The sequence below is a fragment of the Oryctolagus cuniculus genome, chromosome 16 (assembly GCF_051225735.1).
Source record: "Oryctolagus cuniculus isolate XC-2025 breed Fujian yellow rabbit chromosome 16, ASM5122573v1, whole genome shotgun sequence".
In the NCBI taxonomy this organism is placed as follows: Eukaryota; Metazoa; Chordata; class Mammalia; order Lagomorpha; family Leporidae; genus Oryctolagus; species Oryctolagus cuniculus.
In genome coordinates this window covers 54288254-54311598 of record NC_142882.1, presented here as the reverse complement: position 1 = coordinate 54311598, position 23345 = coordinate 54288254, and the positions used below count along the sequence as shown (strand labels likewise).

Here is a 23345-nt window from a genome sequence, read left to right as displayed (position 1 = left end):
CTTGGGGAAAAACTGCTCATGGATTTCAAAATGTGCTTGCACCAAAATAAACTCATTTTTAAACTCCATTTTCCCAAAATTTCTTTTGAAGTATCCTCATTTGTTAAATGGGAACTAAGAGTTTAGAAAATATTTTCTTCGGGGCTGGTACTGTGGCGCAGCAGGTTAACGCCCTGGCCTGAAGCGCTGGCATCCCATATGGGCGCCGGTTCTAGTCCCGGCTGCTCCACTATCCGGCTCTCTGCTATGGCCTGGGAAAGCAGTAGAAGATGGCCCAAGTCCTTGGGCCCCTGCACCTGCATGGGAGACCCAGAAGAAGCTCCTGGCTCCTGGCTTCTGATCAGCGCAGCTCCGGCCGTTGTGGCCATCTGGAGAGTAAACCATCCGACGGAAGACCTCTCTCTCTCTCTCTCTCTCTCTTTCTCTCTCTCTCTCTCTGCCTTTCCTCTCTCTGTGTAACTCTTTCAAATAAATAAATAAATCTTTTTTTAAAAAAAGAAACTATTTTATTCTTCCAACAATGCCTGATGTCCACCAAACACTGTCTTCTTAAAGACACACAAATAAAGGATTGGCACTATGACGTAGTGAGCTAAGCCTCCACCTGCAGTGCCAGCATGCCATAGGGTCGCTGGTTCTTGTCCCAGCTGCTCTTCTTCCAATCCAGCTCTCTGCTATGGCCTGGGAAAGCAGTAGAAGATGGCCCAAGTCCTTGGGCCTCTGCACCTACACAGGAGACCTGGAAGAAGCTCCTGGATCCGGCTTTGGGTCGGCCCAGCTCCAGCCATTGTGGCCATCTGGGGAGTGAACCAGTGGATGGCAGACCTCTCTCTCTGACTCTATCTCTCTCTACCTGTAACTATTCCTTTCAAACAAACAAAAACATACAATCTTTTTAAAAATACATAAAAATAAAAGCAGATTTTAATATTTGTATTTTTAAATATTTGTTTGACAGGTAGAGAGAGAGAAAGAGAGAGATATCTTCCATCCACTGGTTCACTTCTGAAATGCCTGCAACAGCTGAAGATAGGAGCTTGGAATTCAACCTGAGTGTCCCATTTGAGTGACAGGGACCCAAGAACTTGGATCAACACTGCCTCCCAGGGCGCACATTGGCAGGAAGCCAGATTAGAAGCAGTGGCAAGTGACAAACCCAGGGGTTCTGATACAGGATATGGGTGTCTTAAGTGGTGTCTTAATCACTGCGCTAAACATGCATCTCCAGATTTTATTTTGTTTATTTATTTTAATTTTTAAAGACTTATTTATGTATTTGAAAAGCAGAGTGACATTCAGAGAGAGAGAGAGAGAGAGAAAGGGAGAGAGACCTTCCACTCCTCAGATGGCTGCAACAACCAGGCTGAAGCCAGAAGCCAGGAACTCCATCTGGTTTCCCAAGTGGGTAGCAGGGACCCAGATTCTTGGTCTGTGGTCCCTGGCTTTCCAGGAGTTGGATTGGAAGTGGAGTAGTTGGGACCTGAACCAGCGCCCATATGGAATACTGACTCTGCAGGCTATGGCTTAACCTGCTATACCACAGTGCTGGCCCCTAAATCTGTTATTATTATTGTTGTTGTTATTTTTAAAAAGCCATATTCTTGGCCTTGGAGGAAGAACACTTTATGAAAATATTATTTAAACAGATTTTGAATGTGGTATATTCATGTAATGGAATATTATACAACAATGAGGAGCCATCTACTGCTTCTCAGAGACATTCTGAGTGACAGAAGCCAGACACAAGGAGAACACACTGTGGGATGCCATTTACATAAAGTTCAAAATCAGGCAACACTAGTTTCGTTAGATTCCAGATGTGGCTCTCTTGGGCAGGAGGAAGATGGTCGCATTGTTTCTTGATCTGAGTGCTTGCTTGGTGACAGTCGGGGCGCCTTTCTCCGCACAGGGCTGACTGCATGAAATGTGGGTCCGTCTCCACTGCAGAAGAGTGTCTCAGCTCTGTTCTTTTTCGAAGGGAGGTGCTAAGGCTTAGAGGTTTGAGTGACTTGCTGGAAGTCGGGTGCCCTGGGCTCTGACGGCTCCGGCCAGATGAGTCTCACTCATCTTCCCAGGCCCCGAGCAGAGTTCTCTGCGGAGAACTTGTTCTTTTTCTGGGCTAGCTGCACAGAGAGAAGACTGTCTTGCACCTTGTGTGTAGATCAGGGCTCTGCTGCCGGGAGGGGGCTCTTCAGTCTGAACCGTGTCCTTTCCATAGGGGAACGGCATTGGAAATAGACGGATGGTATTCACCTGTCACATTATAGCTAAAAATAACAAAGGGGAGGTGATAGTGAGATGCCATTGGTGGCGTAATGCCAGCTCACTGGCACATCCTCGTTGCTACTCCGAGGGAAACCAAGCAGCAGGGGCACAGCGGGCTCTGCCCTCCAACATGCCAGTAAATCTGGTCACTCCGTAGTGTAGGCTGAGCCAGGACAGGGGCTTGTGCCAGCGTCTTCCGAGGATGCAAAGGAAAATGATATCCGGTACCGCGAAGGAGTGACACCTAGACAAGCCCAACTTGGGCCAGTTGGATCAGGACTGCACGGAAGGATGACGCTGCCTTGCACACACACAGGAGAGGTGAGTAATGAGGTCTCAGTCCCACACACAGCTGGAAAAGCCCACAGCCGGGCCTGGCCGAGACTCCTCATACGCCTTCCATGTGAACGTGTGTTTTTCAGTGAGAGCCAATCCCTTTAACTGAACCAACACTTTCAGCGGCACTTGGCAACCTCCTGAGCAACTGTTGGAACTTCTCCAGGCTGTGTGTGCCTTGGGGATCTCGTTCATGTGCACACATGATTTTAGGTGACTAAACGGGATGGAGGACTTTGGCTTAGTGGTCAGCAGGTGAAAGGCGGTTGCCATAGCAACCTGCATCTTGCGGGCGGGCAGCTTGCCTGGGGCAGGTGTTCAGTTTGGGGCCCTTGACGGTCGGCATTCTGGACGAGCAGGTTGCCCTGTCTGGCAGGGTGGCGCCTGCTGGAGAGAGGCTCAGAGGACTGGCCTGCTTTGATACCTGGAGGCTGTTTGTCGAGGTCCCTGTGGGTGACCTGCCTGGGGAGAAAAGACTCAGCAAGTTTTCATCATTGTGTTTTACTTCATCTTTTAATCCAGAGTTCTCCAGGGGAAAAGGCATAGCAAGCAGAAAGGAACAGAATCGACTCACAAAGCAGGAATGTTTTAAATGAAAACTGACTTTTGTCCTAAGGATTTTTTTCCAATTTATTTATTTATTTTTATTTGAAAGGCAGAGTTAGAGAGAGAGAGAGAGATCTTCCATCCACTGGCTCACTCACCAAATGGCTGCAACGACTGGGGCTGGCCACTCCGAAGCCAGCAGCCAGGAACCAGGAGCTTCTTCCAGGTCTCCCATGTGGGTACCGGGGCCCAAGCCCTTGAGCCATCTTCCAATGCTCTTCTAGTCCATTAGTAGGGAGCTGGATCAGAAATGGAGCAGCTGGGACTCAAACCAGAGACCATATGGCATGCTGGTGCTGCAGGCTGTGGCTTAACCTACTATGCCACAGCGCCGGCCCCCGTCCCCAGTTTGAGGTGTTTTTCAGCCTCTCTCTCATCACTGGGATTTTCAAAGGAGTGGCTCCATCTCCACTCAAGCTGGGCTTTAACTGGTAACAAAAGGTGGTCCATTTTGGTTTGAGTGCCCAGAATTTAAACTTTTATCTTTGGGACAAATCCAAAAAGATTTCCCAGTAAAGACTGACATTGAAGGTGTTCTTTGGTATAAGTTTGATTCTCGGCCACCCTCTCTGCAATTTAAAAACAATCTGTTTATTAGAGAGACAGAGGCAGAGAGACAGGCGCACCCATGGGCGCACACACACGCACACACGCACACATCTCCCATCTTCTGGTTCACTCCCCAAATGGCCCCCAGCTGGGCCAAAACCAGGAACCAGGAACTCCATCCAGGCCTCCCATGTGAGTGGCAGGGGTCCAATCCCTGAAGCCATCATTTAACTCTCCAGCGACTACATTAAATGGAAGTCGGAGCCAGGAGCTGAAGCCAGGAGTGGAACCTGGGTATTGTGATGTGGGATGCAGGCATTTTGACTGCTCCAGCAAACAACCTCTCCCCCACTTATTTTTTTTTATTGTAACAAAACACACACAACATCAAATGTTGCCACCATAACCATTTCTAGTGTACAGTTCAGTGACATGAAATACACCCATTGTGCAACCATTGCCGCTCTCCCTCTTGCTAATTCTCCTCTTACCAAACTGAAACTCCATGCCCCTAAAACAGGAACCCTCCATCCTCACTTCAGCCTCCGGCAGCCAGCACCCTAAGTCTGATTTGGTAAGATTTGATAGGAATGGCATACGAGACTTGAGTGCGATCTTTAGGAGCTAGAGAAGCGATTTCACTGTTTCTCCATTTAAAAAATGAAGGAGGAAGGGAATCCTTGGCTTTCAGGTGAAGATGTGTTGTGATCCCTGAGGCCACGTTGAGAGAAGGTTTTCTTTAATTGGATCTGAAAAGTCGTGGCTGAGAACAAAGGAGCCCTGTGCATGCAGGCAAAACAGCGACACCTGCTGGTGCACTGGCAGACTGGCTTCTCCGCAAGTCCCAGGCGCCGCTGCAGGGCGACGTTGGCAAGACCGGCAGAGCCCGGTCACAGCGCATGCCTTGTCTGGCCGTGGGAGCAGAGTGCTGGGTAGAAGAGCCGGAAACTTGCACGTGCATTGTACTGAGCTCTGTGGCTTTGGTGGGACTTCGAAGGGCACTTCAAGAGGGTTCACGGAAAGTGGGATGGAGAGTTTATTGTGGTGCCAAAGAATTTTGAAATCTACCAAAGTTTTAAAACTAGTACTCATTTTCCATGAACTTTTTGAAGACCCATCGTTTTTTCTTTTCTTGACTCTACCCAGGAGAGCCAGAATTATTTCAAAAGTGATGGATTTAGAAAAAAAATTTATTTATTTGAAATGCAGAATGATAGAAGAGACTCACAGAGAGTAGGAGACAGGGAGGGAGAGAGAGAGAGAGGACTTCCATCAGCTGGTTGCAATGGTTGAGGCTGGTCCAGGCCAAAGCCAGGAACTCCTATCCAAGTCTCCCACGTCGGTGGCAGGGGCCCAAGCACTTGGGCCACCTTCTGCTGCTTTCCCAGCTGGACTTAGGAACCAGCAAACAGCATGCCAGCATCACAGTGGGTGGCCTAACCCACTGGGCCTTGATGCTGGCCCCAGGGTTGGAGTTTTGCCCTCTCTCTTTCCCAGCTGCTTTGAGCCCCCAGGCTGTGGTGGAAGGCCCTGTCAGCTGTCCTCACTTGCTTCTAGTTCAGCCAGCAGGCATCCTGCGTGCAGCCTCTGGGGTTGGAAGCTCCAGACTGGGGCCCGCCCAGCCTCTCTACCTGCCAGCCACTTGCTCAGTTTGGTCTTCAAAGGGACTCCACAACACCTGCCTCTAGGCCTGGGACTGGGCTCTGGCTTTTCAGGTGCAAAGAGCAAGGACAACCAGTCAGTCACGAGATCCAGGCAGGAGCCCCCACGCTCAGTATTCTCAACTCACCGCAAATCCCAGGCAGAAGCAGTTCCTCCCACCACGGCCTCCCTACCCTCCACAAATGCTACAGGCTTTCAAGAGACCAAAACGAGAATGAGGCTGCCCTGTGCACAGGCTCTGAAGTTGGGGCTCATCTTCAACTCCATTTGAAAGGCAGATTTCGGAAAGAGAGAAAGGGGGGTGGGGGAGAGAGAGATTGATCTTTCATTTGCTGGTTCACTCCACAAATGCCTGCAATGGCCAAATCTGAACCAGGCTGAAGCCATGAGCCAGGAGGTTCTTCCAGGTCTCCCACGTGGGTGCAGGGGCCCAAGGACTTGGGCCACCTTCCACTGCTTTCCCCCATCCCTTCTTCTCTTTAGAATGGAGACAGTAACAGCCTGTGTCAGTATTGCTCTAAGAAGCTAAACTCACAGGCTCTTGGCACAGGACCCTGCCTGGGAGGTGTCCAGCCCCAGTATTTACCTTTTAATACTTGCCTCCCCATTCCCATCGCTGCCAAGCCTGGGCTAATGCAGCCACTGCCATACTGGTCTCCTGTCGCTCCCCCTCTTCGTGGAGGAACGACACAGGACCCTGCGCTGTTCTTTTGCCTGCTTGGCCCTCCCCGGGTTTGCTGCTGGTTCTTCCCGGGTTGGCTACCGACCCTTCCACCTCCGTGGAAGTGCGGTTCCCCCTGCCACTTTCCCCACTTCCGCGGGGGAGCGGCACACCGCCGGCCGGCTCTCTCGGGGGCTGCACAGGTGTTCCCTCAGATGTTCCCCTTAGATGTTCCTGGTGCATGTTGTCTCTCTCCTCCTTTATAGTCCTCTTCCACCAATCCCAACTCTGCTACCCACACGCCGAGTACGCTGCTCTCCTCCAATCAGGAGCAGGTCCTGCTGTTTATTGGTTGAACTGGAGGCAGCTGTGTAGAAGCTGTTTCCTCCTCTCCCAGCGCCATATTGTGGGAGAGCAGATGCATAGAATAAGTCTTAATTCCAGTAACTTAGTCTAGTCCGAGTTGCTCCCAGTTGCTCCCCACAGTCTCCAACCCTCCAAGCTGCTGCCCATGCACCTTTTTCTTACAGGCTATGACCAAGCCAATTCTCTTTTAAAAAATTAAATATATATTTATTTTTATTAACTTGAAAGGCAGAGAAAGACACAGAGATGTTCTATTTGCTGCTTACTTCCCAAACGCCCAGGGCTGGGTCAGGCCAAAGCCAGGAGCTTGTAACTCCATCCGGGTCTCCCACATGGGCGTCGGGGGCCCAAGTACTTGAGCCATCATCACCTGCTGGTGTCCAGGGTGCACATTAGCAGGCAGCTGGAACCAGAAGCAGAGCCAAAGCTCAAACCCAGAGGACCTTAGAGGTCGCGGCTGCACCAAACACCTGGCCTGGAAGCTCTTTGAGTTCAGTTCTTGTCGGGCTGTTTTCCTCATCAAGACGCCAGATGGGCTTCTTCAGCCTTCACCCTAGCTCCTTCGCATTTAGCAGTCTGACTCCAGCTCCCATGATCGGAATGTGCTGGTCCCTGGGGAGCAGGCGGCCCCTGAGGACCCTTTCTGTTGTGGGCCAGGGGCCTTTGTTGCTGCTGTTTCCCTGTCCTTAACCCCCGCAGCTGCCACTTGTAATCTTGTCTGGATTTTTAAGATGCAGCTCAAATCCCACCTCGGGAGCTCTACTTCAATTCTCCCTCAGGCTGCCAACTACTGCCCTAGAAAACACAGATCCCTACCGTACTGATAACAGCCCTGGCCGCACCCATTAGGTAGAATTTAATCGGCGATGAATTTTTCTTACAAGGCCTCAGAAGTAAGGGCCTGTGCGCATCACCTCTCCCTGTGCCTGCTCCTCCTGTGCAAAGCGGTGGTGATGATGATAGTTCCTGCTTCATAGGATTGTCCTGAAGATGAACTGAGTCGGGGCCAGCCTGCGACACCGGTTCGAGTCCTGGCTGCTCCACTTCCCATCCAGCTCTCTGCTATGGCCTGGGAAAGCAGTTGGAGGTGGCCCAAGTCCGTGGGCCCCTACACCCACATTGGAGACCCAGAAGAAGCTCCAGGCTCCTGGCTTCAGATCAGCCCGGCTCTGGCTGTTGAGGTCATTTGGGGAATGAACCAGCAGATGGAAGACCTTTCTCTCTGTCTCTCCCTCTCTCTGTCTGTAACTCTCTAAAATAAATCAATAAAATCTTAAAAAAAAAAAAAAAGTCAGCATATGGAAAGCAAGCACCCAGCAGCGAGTGAGCATTTAGCAGTGGTCACTGTCACGGCTGCCCTGGCACACGGGAGAGGAGTCCACACAGCGCACTTGACCATCAGGCGTGGCTTCCAGAGAAGCCACTAGGCTCTGGACTTGGGCCCTTCACAGCCATCTGACACCCCTCCTCCCCCTTCTTGTGTGGCTTTTCAACAGGACATGAATTCATTTGATGGATACTTACGTGTGCCTGCCATGTTCCAGGTACAGCCTGTACCGGACACGCAAGCCTTCGCTTTGTTTACTTGTGCGTATGTGGCCAGCCAGCCGCTCAGATCCGGGATAAACAGAGTAGGTCAGACACCTTCACGCAGGGAGCTCTGAGTTCCCATCTTGAGCAAATGATTTAACCCGTCTGTGCGTCAGTCCCTCTGCCGTGTGAAGGGCTCCCAAGTCTGTCTCTGTTGCACGATTTGTTGAGAGAACCAATGGCGGTTTCCCTCATACCTTGGCCAGCTAGGGACTTCCTGGTCACAGGTGAGCCCCGTGTCCCGGTGGGACCCTCACCGGCTTGCTCTGAGCCGTCAGTTTGTGCCCCAGTGCTTGTCTGGCAGTCCCTCCGAGGCGTCCACACCTTGCCCTTGGCTGTTGCAGGTGAGCAGAGGGGAGTGCAGGGATGGGAATAGGGTGCGAGAGGAGTGAACTGTGTGCCTTCATTGACTTGTCACCTCCCTCTTACTTCCCTGTTCTCCTGCCCCTTTTAATTAGCTTACACGCGTGCACAGGCAGGGACACACTACTAAGTTCCTTAACACAAGGCCTTTAGATGTATGTATTTTAAAATGTTTATTTGAAAGGCAGAGAGAGAGAGAGAGAGAAAGAGAGAGAGGGAGAGACAGATAGGTCGATAGGCAGAGAGAGTGATCTTCCATTGCTGGCGCACTCTCCAAAAGCCAGCAACAGCTGGGGCCAGGCCAGGCCAGGCCAAAGCTGGGAGACCAGAACTCAATCCAGTGGCAGGGACCCAAATACTTGAGCTATCACCTGCTGCCTCTGTGGGTGTGCATTAGCAGGAAGCTGGAATAAGAAGTGGAGCAGAGGGGCCGGTGCTGTGGTGTAGCGGGTAAAGCCGCTGCCTGCAGCACCGACATCCCAAATGGGCACTGTTTTACTTCCAATCTAGCTCACTGCTAATGTGCCTGGGAAAACATTGAAAGATGACCCAAGTCCTTGAGCCCCTGCACTCACGTGCAAGATCTGGAAGAAGCTCCAGGATCCTGGCTTCGGATCGGCTCAGCTCTGGCTGTTGCAGCCATTTGGGGAGTGAACCGGCAGACAAAAGACTTCCGTCTCTCTGTAACTCTGCCTTTCAAATAAAAAAATAAATAAATCTTTAAAAACAAAAACAAAAAACAAGTGAAGAAGGATGTGAACCTAGGTGGCCATCCCATACGGAATGCAAGTTCCACAAGCAGTTAACTGCTAGGCACCTCTACTTTAAAAAAACTCACAGGGGCTGGCACCATGGTGTAGCAGGCTAAGACTCTGCCTGTGGTGCCGGCGTCCCATATGGGCAACAGTTCGTGTCCTGGCTGCTCCTCTTTTGATCCAGCTCTCTGCTATGGCCTGGAAAAGCAGTGGAAGATGGCCCAAGTCCTTGGGCCCCTGCACCCACGTGGGAGACCCGGAGGAAGTTCCTGGCTCCTGGCTTCGGATCAGCACAGATCTGACCATTGCAGTAAATTGGGGAGTGAACCAGAGGATGGCAGACCTCTCTCTCTCTCTGCATCTCCTTCTCTGTTTGTGTAACTCTGACTTTCAAATAAATAAATATATCTTTAAAAAAAAGTCTTTGAAAGCAAAACAACTCGCATTTCTGTCCAGTGCCCAGTCTTCTCCCAGGCCCCACACCTGTGCCCCATGTGCTTGCTGACAGATGGGAACTGCCCAGGTTGCCATCACGGAAGTGGAATGTCTCTTCTCCCCAGTGGTTTCTAGGTGTGGGTGGATTGTGAGCTCTGTCATCTCGTCCTGAGTCCCCCTGCTATGCCCTTGGCTGTCCTGCTGACCCCCCTGCATGCATGGCTGATATTGGGTGTGTGCATCTTAACTCCGAACCAGCGGACAGAAAGGACCAAGTCTTGCCCCTCTCTGGAGTAACTTATCTCTGTGGCCCAGAGGAGCAGGTGCTCAAGCAGAACTTCCCCCTCCAGGCCTCCGTCTCCACATCAGTGCCGAGGGGCTCTGTTGTAAAAGGCTTGGATGCTGGATTCAAGTCTTCTCAGCTCTACATACGATGACACAGAAAATACTTTACAGGCCGGCCCTGCGGCTCAACAGGCCAATCCTCCGCCTAGCGGCACCGGCACACCGCATTCTAGTCCCGGTCGGGGCGCCGGATTCTGTCCCGGTTGCCCCTCTTCCAGGCCAGCTCTCTGCTGTGGCCAGGGAGTGCAGTGGAGGATGGCTCAAGTCCTTGGGCCCTGCACCCACATGGGAGACCAGGAGAAGCACCTGGCTCCTGCCTTCGGATCAGCGCAATGCGCCGGCCGCAGCGCGCCAGCCGCGGCGGCCATTGGAGGGTGAACCAACGGCAAAGGAAGACCTTTCTCTCTGTCTCTCTCTCTCTCTCACTGTCCACTCTGCCTGTCAAAAAAAAAAAAAATACTCTACAAATATTATTAAGGGTTGAGGGGGAGAAAGATGAGAAGGGACAGCGAGTTTACTCCGCTACCTCTTAGGAGTGTCTGGGTACGTTTGCTAATGCACAGACTTTCTATGGGTCTAAAAGAAACCGGTAGGAACTTCCCATGGTGGGAGAGAAGAAAGGAGACTTACTTGCTTATTTGTCACTGGACACCTTTCTAATTTAGTTCCATTGCATTTTCGCTGAATTGTTACAACCTGGCTAGTTTAAAAGTTTACACTTAATTCCAACTTGTGAATGTACTGGCCTTATGACTTTTAGCAAGTTGTTTTCATAGTCCTCAGTTTTCTTATCTGGAAAATGGAGCTAAGAAAGCTTCCTGTTTGACTGGATTTGGGTGCATTAAGGAAGAAAACGTGGGCCGGCATTGTGGCATAGTGGTTTAAGTCGCCACCAGCAATGCTGGCATCCCATATTAGGGCTGGTTCGAGTCCTGGCTGTTCTGCTTCCAATTCAGCTCTCTGCTAATGCACCTGGGAAAGCAATGGAGGGTGGCCCAGGGGCTGGGGCCCTGCTACCTACGTGGGAGACCAGAATGGAGTTCCAGGCTCCTGGCTTCAGCCTGGCCCAGCTCTGGCTGGGGAGTGAACCAGCAGATGGAAGATCTCTCTCTCTCTGTGACCCCCACCCCCTCTATGTCACTGTGCCTTATCTTAAAAAAGAAAAGGAATATAATGCGCAGGGAACAGGCAGCAGACGGTCTGGCACTTGTATTGTGGAATCTCTGAGATGGCAATTGTTGCTTTGTCTCCCAAGTGTGGCGCCCAGGGTTCTGTCCCTTGCTACCTTATCTTGAGTCAAAGGCTAGAAGCATGGAAGGCGATGGCCGAAAGGACGTGTTTCTGGGCTGTGTCAGAGACTGGGCACTTGGGCAAGGTCAGCGTATGGCCGAGGGCCGTGCAACCAGGCGGCCTTGGCTGGGTTCTCCCCCCACCTTCCTCATTGCACCCCCACCCCTGTACTCCTTCCTCTTCCTCATTCCCTCGAGGCACGTGAAGCTTGTTCCCTCTGATGTTTGCTCTCTGACTTAATCCCTCACATTCGCCTCACATGACGCCAGTGAGCATCTTAAAAAACTGGAAATTCCTGAATTAAAGCACGAGAGACTCTGGCCCAAGGCAGCTAACGCCTCCTGGTCGCTTTTGCCCCGGAAGCAGTGGCTCCCGCAGCTCCTCGCCCGAGCCTGTGCAGCTCTGCCAGGGGGATCTCCCAGCCACAGCCCCTCTGCCGCTGCAAATGTTGGCTGCTCAAGTGACCATGAGATGAGTTTCTTGCTTGTACTGAAATCATGGGAAATAACTAGCAGGCAGATTGCTATGGATTTATAGAGGCAAAATGACTGCAAACTCCTGTTCTTCACTAGTTTCAGAAACCTTTGGGTGGTGGGGTGGTCATCCCAAAGCAGACTACCTTCCAGTGCCTTCTTTGAGAACAAGATGCGTTCTAACTTGAAGAGGCACGGGGAGGCGTGGCAGAACCATGTCATGGGTCAGTGTGCAGCGCACATCCACTGAACACTGAAGTGCCAGGCTAGTTGAGGTCTCATCTCAGCACTACCAGGCCTTGTCGCCGTTTTACAGATGAGGAAATTGAGTGGCTTGCTGAGACATTAAGAAGTCCCAGAACTTGGGCTCAGAACATCGGCCACAAAGCCCATACTCTTCCCCATCTGGCTCATGGGCCCGCTGGCTTCTCCTTTGTGGGGTCACTAAGGGAGGAAGGTGACCCCAAACACCTTGTGCATTGTGGGCGTGGCTATGCTCCAATGTAACTGTACATACGACTTTCATATGTGAACTTCATATGATTTTCATGTGTCATAAGATCACCTTCTTTCACCCCTCCCCCCCACTATCTAAACAGGTACAAACCATTGCCGGCTCACGGGTACAGAACAGGTGGTGGCCCAGAGCTGGCCTGCGGGCTTTGGTTTCCCAAGCTCTGATGCAGCTCACTGCCGAGGGGTAACTCATCCCTGGCAGGGGCCTGCGCGGCCTGCACTACTCCTTTCTGCACTCTAGTTAGGGCCTGAAACGAGCAGGGGGGGAAATGTGGCCGCCCCCACTGCCCCAGTTCTCGTGCGCGAAGTTCCTTTTCATCTCTGTCACTGCAACGCAATCCACTCTTCCGCCCCCAGAGCCTCCCCACTCCCGGGGTTGCTCAGCCGCTCCCCCTCCCCCCAGGTCCCCATTGAGACTGCTCCTCCCCAGGCAGCCGTCCTGGCCTCTCCTGCAGCCTCCCAGCAGAGAATTTGCACAAGCTGAAGTGCCTCTTAAACTTAATGAATTATTAATTAATTCCAGAGGCAGCGGGGCTGAAAGAGAAACAGAAAGACTAGTTCCCTCCTCAAATGCTCGCAATAGCCAGGTCTGGGTCGGGCCAAAGCCAGGAGCTAGGAACTCCATCATGGTCTCCCACATGGCTAGCAGGCACCCAAGTCCTTGGCCATCATCCACTCTCTTCCCAGGCCATTATTAGGAGCTGGATTGGAAATGGAGCATCCAAGACTTGAAGGGGCGCTCTGATACGGGAGACTGGTGTGGCAGACTGATGCACCACAAGACCTGTCCCAACAGAAGTGCTTTCTAAATATTGGCCCTAATGTATCTGTATTTCAAGGGAAGCCTCTGGACAGGGCGATTTAAAGCTGGAGCTCTTGGGAGCATTTAGCCTGGGAAGATGGGTTTGGTATAGTGGCGGGGGGTGGGGGTGTGGGAGAAGGAACATTTCCTAAAAACTAAAAAAAAAAAAAAAATTATCTGAGAGAGAGAGCCCCATCTACAGGCTTACTCCTCAACTGTCCTTGATGGCTGGGGCAGGGCCAGGTCACCCCTGGGAGCTGGAAACTCAATCCAGATCTTGCAAATGGATGGCAAGCACCCCATCGCCTGAGCCAGCATCACTGCCTCCCAGGGTCTGCATTGGTGGGGAGCTGGAGTCAGGAGCCGGAGCCAGGCACGCCCATATGGGACACAGCTACCTTCGCTGCCGGGCGAAAGGGCTGCCCTGAGAAGGAATTTTGAGCAGAGAGGTGGTGAGGACCCTTGCAGTTACACAGAGCAGAGCACAGGTGAAGTGGGCCATGATCAGAGAACTCCAGGGCTTCCCAAGGCCCCGAGCTAGGTGAGAATGTGGGTAAGGGAGGGCTACAGGGCACCCTCGGGCGCTCTGCACCCCTCCACCAGCTGTGACGGATGCGCTGGGACTGGGTGTAGGAGAGGACCTGGAGGTGACCAGCTCTCTAGGTGCTCACCCCTGAAGCAGACGGCCCACGGGAAGGCGGTGCGTCAGCTCCAGGGTCTTTTCTGGTTCTTTAGCACCACACGTGGCCCAGGCTCTTCCTGAACCCCTGGACACAGCAGAGGAGGCCATTTCCTCACAGGGGCCTGGGTTCCCTGAGCTCCCGTGGGTCTGCTGCTCGCTCCTCCCCAAACAGAAATCACGGACATTACATAGTTGTTTTCCCTCCAAGTCTTTGTCTGAGGCTGCCTGGGACGCAAGGTTCCCTGTCTCTCCACCGCGGATCCAGAGCATTCGGCGGTCAACTCAAGGTCATGGCAACTGGAGGAAGGAGAATAGTTGCCAGGCCTGGGTTTCAGAAATAGCAAGACAGGAAGCGAAACCCGACCACTGTCCCAGCAGAGATGGGCATTCCCCTGCCGGGGGAATCCCTTTCTTTGTCAACGGGCTCTGTTCTGGGGGTCAGGTGTGTATTTCCAGACTCACAGGAACAATGGAATACAGGGTGGTATTTTTATTTTCTTAGATTTTTGTGTTATCCTTGTTCCCAGATTATGTCAGATTTTTAGATACATTCTTTATAATTTCCTTTTCTTTTTGTTGTAAAGGAAAATGGGTAGTCCAATTGTGGTTTATTTGACATTCCCAGGTGCTTCAGGAAGGAAAAACGTATAATAAATATTCCTCTTTTTGACACTTTAGTCTGCCCATGGCCAAGTCCGGCTTTCAGCTGTGGCCTGGAACCCCTTCCTGGGGTTCATCAGTGCGTGAACGGCCTTCCGCCCAGCCAGGTGTGTGCGGAGGGTGACGCAGGCCGCCTGTGTCTGCCTGCAGGTGGGGACACGGGTGGGTGCCTCAGGTCAGGCCTGATCCCAACCCTCTGGTCCACCGAGCGGGGAGCTCTCTCATGGGATCTTGTTGCTGAACACTTGGACGGCTCCATCCGTGCTGTGCTGCTCATTCACTCCGCCCGCGGACTGTTTCCGTTTTTGTCTGAGCAGAAGAGAGGGGGTGGTGACTACACAGGCGAGGGAAAGCCAGAGAGGGCAGCCCACCACCGGCGGCCCACATTCCCAGCGTCCACCGAGGGGTGCGTGCTGTGTGCACTTGTGTCTCCATCTAAGGACAACGATGGCGGATGGTGATGTCCCGACTACAGGATAATGCCAGTGTCATTTACCACCTGTCTTCAAAAAGTTCATGGAAATGCATATTACATATAAAAAAGCGGGATGCATGGATTTACGTTTTGCACCAAAATAAACGTATCTTTCTATTTTTCCACACACTTTTGTGTGTGCCCTGGGAAGCGATCCACGTGTTATCTCTTTTAACTCCTCACAATAACTCTGTAAAGTGGTATTTCCTTCAGTTGGCAGATGAGCCAGCTAGGGCTAGGGGCGGCGCGGCCACTCGCCCCAGACAGAGACGGGCTCTGTTCCCCGGGGACGCTGACCCCCGCACAGCGGGCATGCGCGGGCGGGCGCGCATGCGCTCTCGGCCCCGGTGCGCAGCCGGCGTCCGCGCGCCCCCTGTCCGCAGCGCGGGGGTGCGTTTTCCACGCCGGCGCCTTGTGGGCCAACGCTGGACGCTGAGCGTTTTCTTGCGGTGCATTAAAGCGATACTTAGCTTTACCGGAATACAGCCCGTGTGTTCAGAATCGTGTGGCCTGAGATGTCTCACGAGCGAAAATGAAGAAGCCGAATTGCGGGGCTCGGGCTGTCGGCCAAGCGAGCTCCGACGGGGTGGGGCGCCGCGGACCTTCTGCCGCCGCCTGGCTCTGGTTTCTGTTTTAGACGCTCCCCACTTGTGGATTTTGCTCTTAAGAATGATTTTTTTTTAATTAAATACGATTGGTTTTATCTATATTGCCTTAAAAAGTAGCATGGGTGACTTACTACTTCGGCAACCGCTAGGGTTTCCTGGAGCTGTGGGCTCCTGGGAGGCGCAGGGGAGGCCGGGGGTCCCCGCGTCCCCACGGCCCCTGTGGCCCTGACAGTGAGCCCCGAGACACGCACAGGCGTAGAAGGAATTTTGCATTTGCTTGGTCATTTTAATTTAAAAAAAAAATACGCCTAATGATAAAACATCATATTCCACCCTGATAGTTCGTATTCGTGCCTCTCATTTTTATTTTGCCATGTCACATCTAAATTTCCTAAATATTGTATCCTAAATACTCTAAGCCATTTTTTCTCCTCTCTTTCCCCTCTTTCTCCCTCTTTCTCTCTTCGTCTTCTTCCTCCTCCTTTTATAGTGTAGAGTGTTTTTTTTTTTTTTTTAAGATTTTATTTATTGAGAGGTAGAATTACAGAGAGAAAGGTCTTATATCTGCTGGCTCACTTCCCAAATGGTCACAATGGCTGGAGCTGAGCGGATCCAAGCACCAGACACTTCTTTTTGGGTCTCCCACGTGGGTGCAGGGGCCCAAGGACCTGGGCCATCCTCCACTGCATTCCCAGGCCACAGCAGAGAGCTGGATGGGAAGAGGAGTAGCCGGGATGCAAACCGCTGCCCATATGGGATGCCGACACTGCAGGCAGAGGTTCAGCTCACTGTGCCACAGCACCGGCCCCTCTCCTTCCTCTGCCTAATCACAAGGCCCATTTCCCTGGTAGGTATGACAGCAGCATTTTTTAAATATTAATTTTTTATTTGTCATTGAAGAAAAGTTTCCTATTTTCTACCTTTATACCAGAACATAAAATGTTTCTCTTGAAGCGAGTCCTGCTGGCATCTAAAAGGCAGAGAGACATATTTTGGTTATTGGGCATTTTTTTTTTTTTTGACAGGCGGAGTGGACAGTGAGAGAGAAAGAGAAACAGAGAGAAAGGTCTTCCTTTTGCCGTTGGTTCACCCTCCAATGGCCGCCGCGGCCAGCGCGCTGCGGCCGGCGCATTGCGCTGATCCGAAGCCAGGAGCCAGGTGCTTCTCCTGGTCTCCCATGGGGTGCAGGGCCCAAGTACTTGGGCCATCCTCCACTGCACTCCCAGGCCATATCAGAGAGCTAGCCAGGAAGAGGGGCAACCGGGACGGAATCTGGCGCTATTGGGCATTTTTTTATAGCACCCTGATGGCACATGAATGGTGAGGAGTGCCGTGGGACCTGCTCTGGCAGGGTGATGTTGCTGCCTTGCTGTCAGTGATGAATGGCCGCTTCTTTGTGACATGAGAGATTAATGAAACGACTACGTTTGTCAACCCTTGTACATGAGAGTGGGTAGCGTAGCTCTAAGTTGATTTGTGCCAAGAGCAGAGCAGACTGAACAGAGCAGCGTAGCTGCCAGGCTGCGTGGTGACGTTGGTAGTGGACCTCAGCTCTAAAGGAATCATTTAGGCTGTGCTGCACCCTGCCACCTCTGCTTCCATGCACGCCCAAGCCAGCACTGGGACTGCTCTGTCAGGCGACATGCCAGTGTGTGTCAGTCACTTAGAAGTTGCAGGGTTTTTTTTTTTTTTAAGGTTTATTTAATTTATTTACAGGCAGTTACACACACACACACACACACAGAATGAGAGAGCTCTTCCATCCACTGGTTCACTCGCCACAACAGCCAGGGCTGGGCCAGGCTGAAGCCAGGAGCCAGAAGCTTCTTCCAGGTCTCCCATGTGGGTGGCAGGGGCCCAGGTACTTGGATCATCCTTGGCTGCTTTCCCAGGCCAATAGCAGGGAGCTGGATTGGCGCTTTTTTTAATCTGGTAAGCGTATACATGGATTTTGGGGTCAACCATTCTTTTGGCTGCGGTTTCCCCTCTGCGTCTTTCAGTTCTTCATACTGTCAGAACGGCCTCTCCTGGGTAGCCCCGAAGACTCGCGAGGTGCTTTGTTTCTGTGGCGAGAACGAGCTTTGGAGTTGACTGAGCGGGTGAGATCTGCCCTCCATCACCGCTCCCCAGCAATGCTGTCATTGTTCATGTAATATAATTGGCACAGAGGAGCAGTGTTTCCGTTAGTTTTTTTTTCTTTTAAACAAAGCCTTCTAAATGTTTTGGCTCAATAAGAGTTTCCTCTGCACAGCCTAAATGAGCCGAATCTGTTGGCTGCCAATGGCCCCTGACATTGGAAGAGGCGGGCGTCTGCCCATCAGGACACTTCTGATGGATGCACCTTGAATAAAGTGGTCTCATCAAAACTTCAAGCCAGAGTCTCCTCAAGCCTCCATCTCAACTGCCACTTCTCAGAGCGCGACAGGGCACAGGGGGCAAAACCCAGCCTGCGGGAAGCCCCAGGACAAATGCTTTCCTGTCTTTCCTATGTAGATAGGCAGGAAAAATAAAAAGTGTGGGCAGAAACCTCCACAAAGGACTCCGGAGCCCCTGTGAGCAGATGCAGCAGGTGCACCTTGCTGGGACCAGCAGGCAGTTGGGAAAAGGGAGCACCCACGGGACGTTTAGTGAGATTGAAGAATTGGGGTTCACTGTATCTGTAGAGGTGACAATGGTTTTGGATTGCTGTTTTGAAAAGGTCTTCACTTTTAGACACATACTTAAATATTTTATAAATATGCACTTCAGGATTTCTTTAACGTTTATGGGATGATGTGAAGTGTGAATGTGGGGGAAATAGAATGCTGAGTTGGCAATTGTTGAAGCTCCCTGGAGTTTAACTCTTTTCTCTGTTTTCATGTGTGTTGAAATTTTGCATGAGAAGCACTAAACGTGATCAAAGCAGAGCGCAGTCCCTACAAAAACAAAACCCTTTCCAAATCCAGGGGGCGCTCAGTGTACGGTGAGCACTCCCAGAATCCTCCACCTGATGCTTCCCACCTGAATAATGTGCCTCTCTCAAGGTCACTGATGATGAGAGGCTTCCTCGCCAGGTGTGCGGTTCCCCCCACTTCAGTGATTGTCCTTAACAGAATTTGAGAAAATGGCTGTTTCAGGTTGGTTTCTGCCACCTGCCTCTGAGGCCAAATACTGCTATCAGCAGTTGACAGTGGCTATTTGGCTCAAAGTACTTGAGGTCACGGTCATTCCATTATCTTTCTGAGACTGCAATTTGTGAACCTGCCTTTACTGAGTATCGGGGGCTCGGCCGGTCATCTTTTGTAGATGGCATCAGTGCCGGGTGGCATATAAAAGCTTTCCTAACTCGTGATTGCCTTATTAATCAATTCATAAAACCGATCAAGAACCGTTGGGGTATCTGTTCCTGCCGTAGTCAGGAAATAAATCTAAAAACCTGTCTGTGTTGTGTAAGTAGGTTTTTCAAAATGAGTGGGAATAAAGTTGGAACCAACAAATGCATCTTATTATTTAATTGGCTGTGCTCACTCTTGACCTATCTTTTTTGCTCCATGGTCATGCCTCCGGTTTGTAACTAAAAATATTTTTCTTTTCCAAGGGCAGATAGCCATAATTTGACAGGCTGCGTCCCTTTTGTTGTTATGATCTTCATCTTGGTGAAACTGGGCATGAGATTTGGAGATTCTTAAAAGAAATCCTGTACTCGAATATTGGATATATCTCTGAATACTTTTCCATCTGTTTATTTGGTCTAAATAAGATTCTTTATGTCATCTCATTTAATCAAGATGGGTGACACGAGTCTTTCAGAAATAATCATTTTATCAGGACTATGGGCCAAGACATTTACTGCTCAAATGAAACAAAATACTTATTAAAATAATTGTTTTGGAGAATTCTGATTATTTATAAAAACCCACGGCCACATTAACAGTGGAGAACTACTGGGTTGGAGCAGTAAATTACACACACATTATCACAGAAACAATGGTGTGAGTATAGTTGTTATAACAATTAAAATTCATATTATACAAAGGACATGAATATAAAAATTCACATATTTTATGAAGAATACTACATTTTGACATGAGGTTGGAATTTTTTGAAAAAGATCTATTAATTTGAAAGAGTGACAACAGAGAGAGAGAGAGAGAGAGAGAGAGAGAGAACGGGAGAGAGATCAATGTTCCATCTGCCTGTTCATTCGCAAATGGCCACAACAACTGGGGCTGGGCCAGGCCAAAGCCAGGTGCCAGGAACTCCATCTGGGTCTCCCATGTGGGTGGCAGGGGCCCATCTTCTGCTGCTTTCCCAGGCACATCAGCAGAGAGCTGGATTGGAAGCAGAGCAGCTGGGACTTGAACAGGTGCTCATATGGGACTCTGACGTCACTCGCTGTGCCATGACACTGGCCCTGAGGTTGGAATTCCAGTAAGGAGCTCTGAGCCCCGCCAGGCTCAGAAGTTCCCAAATCCGCAGAACCTAGGTCACTCGTCTCCGTGAGATGACGCAGGTGTCCCTGGTTCCTGATACCAAACCAAGTGCCTGCTGGGATTTCCTTCACCCGCTGGGGTGGTCCCTGGGCCAGCATGGTCCGATGGGGAGTCTCCCATCTCTAGTTCCTCCACATTCTGCCAGAGCGGTCTGAATGTGTCCGCTTTGCACCCCCGCCCCCAGCGGCTGGATCCGGCTCCCTCTGACATTTACTCTGTTGCTGAAACCCCGGGGCGTTTAGCGTTCAGATCCTCCAGGAGCTCCGCTCTGAGCTCCGCAGCGGCTCCTGGCTCTCGCTCCGCAGCAGCCCGAAGCCCAGCACAGCTCCAGTCCCGGCCCTGTTTACTGAAGGAAGAAGTTTTCTCTTGCCGCTCCGCCTCCATTCTGGCTCCTAGGCCATTCTTTTCTTTTCTTTCTTTCCTTCCATCCTTCCTTCCTTCCATTTATTTATTTACTTGAGAGGCAGAGTTACAATCAGAGCGAGAGACAGATAGAGAGAGAGGTCTTCCATCCACTGGTTCACTCCCTAAAGTGGCCACAACAGCCAGAGCTGGGCTGGTCTGAAGCCAGGAGCCAGGAACTTATTGGTCTCCCATGTGGGTGCAGGGACCCAAGCACTTGGACCATCTTCCCCTGCTTTCCCTGGCCGTTAGCAGGGAGCTGGATCAGAACTAGAACAGTGGGGATTTGAAGCAGCGACCTTATGGGATGCCACTGCCGCAGCACCGACCCCCATTCTGTCTCCTGAGCACCCTCACACCCTCAGCGTGCTCTCATACAGCCCTGTGCTTTGCAAAGGGCTTCCCTTCCGGCCAGCCCTTCTGCGCCTCCGCTCAAGCCTGAGCTGTGGCTGAGGAAGCTACCCCTCCGGAGATGGAGGTGGACAGTCTGTCTGCTCAAGATCCTAAGCCCGGGCTGGCGCCGCAGCTCACTAGGCCAATCCTCCGCCTTGCGGCGCCGACACACCGGGTTCTAGTCCCGGTCAGGGCGCCGGATTCTGTCCCGGTTGCCCCTCTTCCAGGCCAGCTCTCTGCTGTGGCCCGGGAGTGCAGTGGAGGATGGCCCAAGTGCTTGGGCCCTGCACCCCATGGGAGACCAGGATAAGTACCTGCCTCCTGGCTTCAGATCAGTGCGATGCGCCAGCTGCAGCGGCCATTGGAGGGTGAACCAACGGCAAAAGGAAGACCTTTCTCTCTGTCTCTCTCTCTCTCACTGTCCACTCTGCCTGTCAAAAAAAAAAAAAAAAAAAATCCTAAGCCTGGTTTGTGGAAGAAACACACCTGCGGGCCAAGGTTCTCTGCGCCCTGGTGACAGCTGTTCTGCGGGGTTTCATTTTTATTTGAACCACGAGGCTGCCCAAATAACTTAATTGTGAATAAAACATTTTTTACATATTTCCCCACTCCTGAGCCAGCCCTCGGTCCCCCACGGTAATTTGGCCGACTTTGGAGCTATGGATAAAACCTCAGGGGGGTACCTGGCCTCTGCTCACCCTGGAATGGGGGAGGCAGGAGTGGGTGGGTCCCCCCAGCCCTGTGAGTCGCAGCTTGTGTGCCCCTGTGGCGAGAGCAGGACCTTAGCGCTGTCTTGCTTTTCTCTTTCTGGTGGCAGCGTCCTGAGCATTCTCCCCACTGCGTGTCTCTGAGCTGCGACAGACGCATCCTCTGTGTTTCACACGCTGCGGCTGAGCCCCCAGGAGAGTGGCCTTGCTTGGGCCTGATGGCCGCTGACTCAGGCCTGAGGTCCCCGGTCTGCCCGGCCTTTTAGGGCGCTGATGTGACCGCCAGTCAAGGCTGCAGTGAGAGGCATCTGCTATGAATACACTCCCACCCAGCTAGAAGGAATTAGAGCAAGGACTCCGTGTCTAATGTGCGCATGACTCTGCATAGCAGCTCACAATAATGGTGTCATAAAAATTGCTTAGCTGAGAGTTGCTATGCAGCCCTGTTTAGCTGCTTGCTTCCAATATTGCATTTACAAAAATTACATATTTCATATAATCAGGCCTGTCTCTTACTTAATCATCCCACACATCATATAAATCTTGAAAATGGACAGGTCTATAAATCACTAGCATTTTTCATTTACCACTTATTCTAAGCCAGGCAGTTTCTTATTTAAATTGCCATACGAATAAATCTAATAATCCTTATTCACTTACATCATCTCAAACTTTAAATCTTATTCCGGCTGAGGTCATAAGTGAAATCAGTATTGAGGGCAAAACTAGCAGCTGTAACAACTATAATGGCTTGCCAAATTATATTAAAGGGTCCAAATAACATTAAAAAAATGAGGAAAAATTGAATTACATTATTAAAGTGTGATCTGCTGAATCAGGCGAATGTGGGGCCTCACAGGGCTCCTGCTTGGGGTGTAGCTTCCACCTGTGGTGTGTGCCAATTGGAAGAGAAGTCCATTTGCCTAAGCTCTTTTATTTGCAATCGTTGATCACAATCTGGATCAGGATTTCTCCACTGTGGCCCTGTAGGGCAGGCTGTTCTTTGCCGTGGGACCTGTCCCGTGCATAGTAGGATGTTTAGCAGCATCCGTGGTCTCTACCAAGCAAGTGCCACCTAGACCACTGCCCCTGGTTCCAGCACCCCCAGATGCCCCCAGACATTGCCTAATGCCTTCTGGAGGGGCTTGTCCCGCCCCCTGCTGATAGCTGTTGGCCGACACAATCAGACAGACTTGAATAGGAGCCTCTCCCTGCGATGTTCTGGTGGCTTTGGTCTTGGAGGGAGACTTTCTGCTGCTGTGGGGCTGCCAGTTTTGGCAGACAAGCAGGGGATTGAGTGAACTGCACATCCTACTTGAAGAGTGGTCCAGGAGAGGAGGCCGGGGGTGAGGAGAACAGGGAGACAAGGCCATGGAGGACCACTCAGAACCCAGGGCTAACCACCCGCAATGTTCAGCACAGGCCTCTTCCTCACCCTTCTCCATCGCAGACCTGACATGGACAGCAGCCATGCCAGCAGGGCTGGAGCATAAACATGAGTTTTGTTTGCCTCCCAGGTAGCTCAGAGAGGTAACATGATTCTGTAGTGATCAAAGGAAACTGGCGAGTGTTTATAAAGGGGACATTGAAATCTCGTTAATGGGCTCATGAGCAACTTAGTGTTATCAGGCATTACCACCATGGGGAAGGACTCCGGTGTCCTTTCTTCTTGTGGCCAGCAGATTGTATCTCCGCACATTGGCAGAGACGTGGAGCGTTCACCTCCCGGCTGCGGAGAGAACTGGCTGCAATCCGTTTCCCAGAGAGATTCTGCCAGGTCTTTGACAGACTAAGGAGTTATTCTCCATATAAATCATTCTTGCTCTGTCATCTTAAATGCACCCTGCTTTTCTGGAAGGGCATCCATCCTGTATCACCTAAGACCAAATAAAGCAAATAGTGCCATTACCATTTGGAGATGAAGCTCCCTGA

General features: G+C 51.3%; 1 long non-coding RNA gene across 1 annotated transcript; it reads right to left on the bottom strand.

Annotated features, from left to right (window-relative positions):
• Window positions 1-1677: 1677 nt before the first annotated feature.
• On the bottom strand, window positions 1678-7678 carry LOC149121754 (uncharacterized). Its single transcript, XR_016223226.1, has 3 exons — window positions 6005-7678; window positions 3306-3446; window positions 1678-3063 (listed from the first exon to the last, which is right to left on the bottom strand). It is a non-coding gene; the product is annotated as an uncharacterized LOC149121754 (long non-coding RNA).
• Window positions 7679-23345: the final 15667 nt, after the last annotated feature.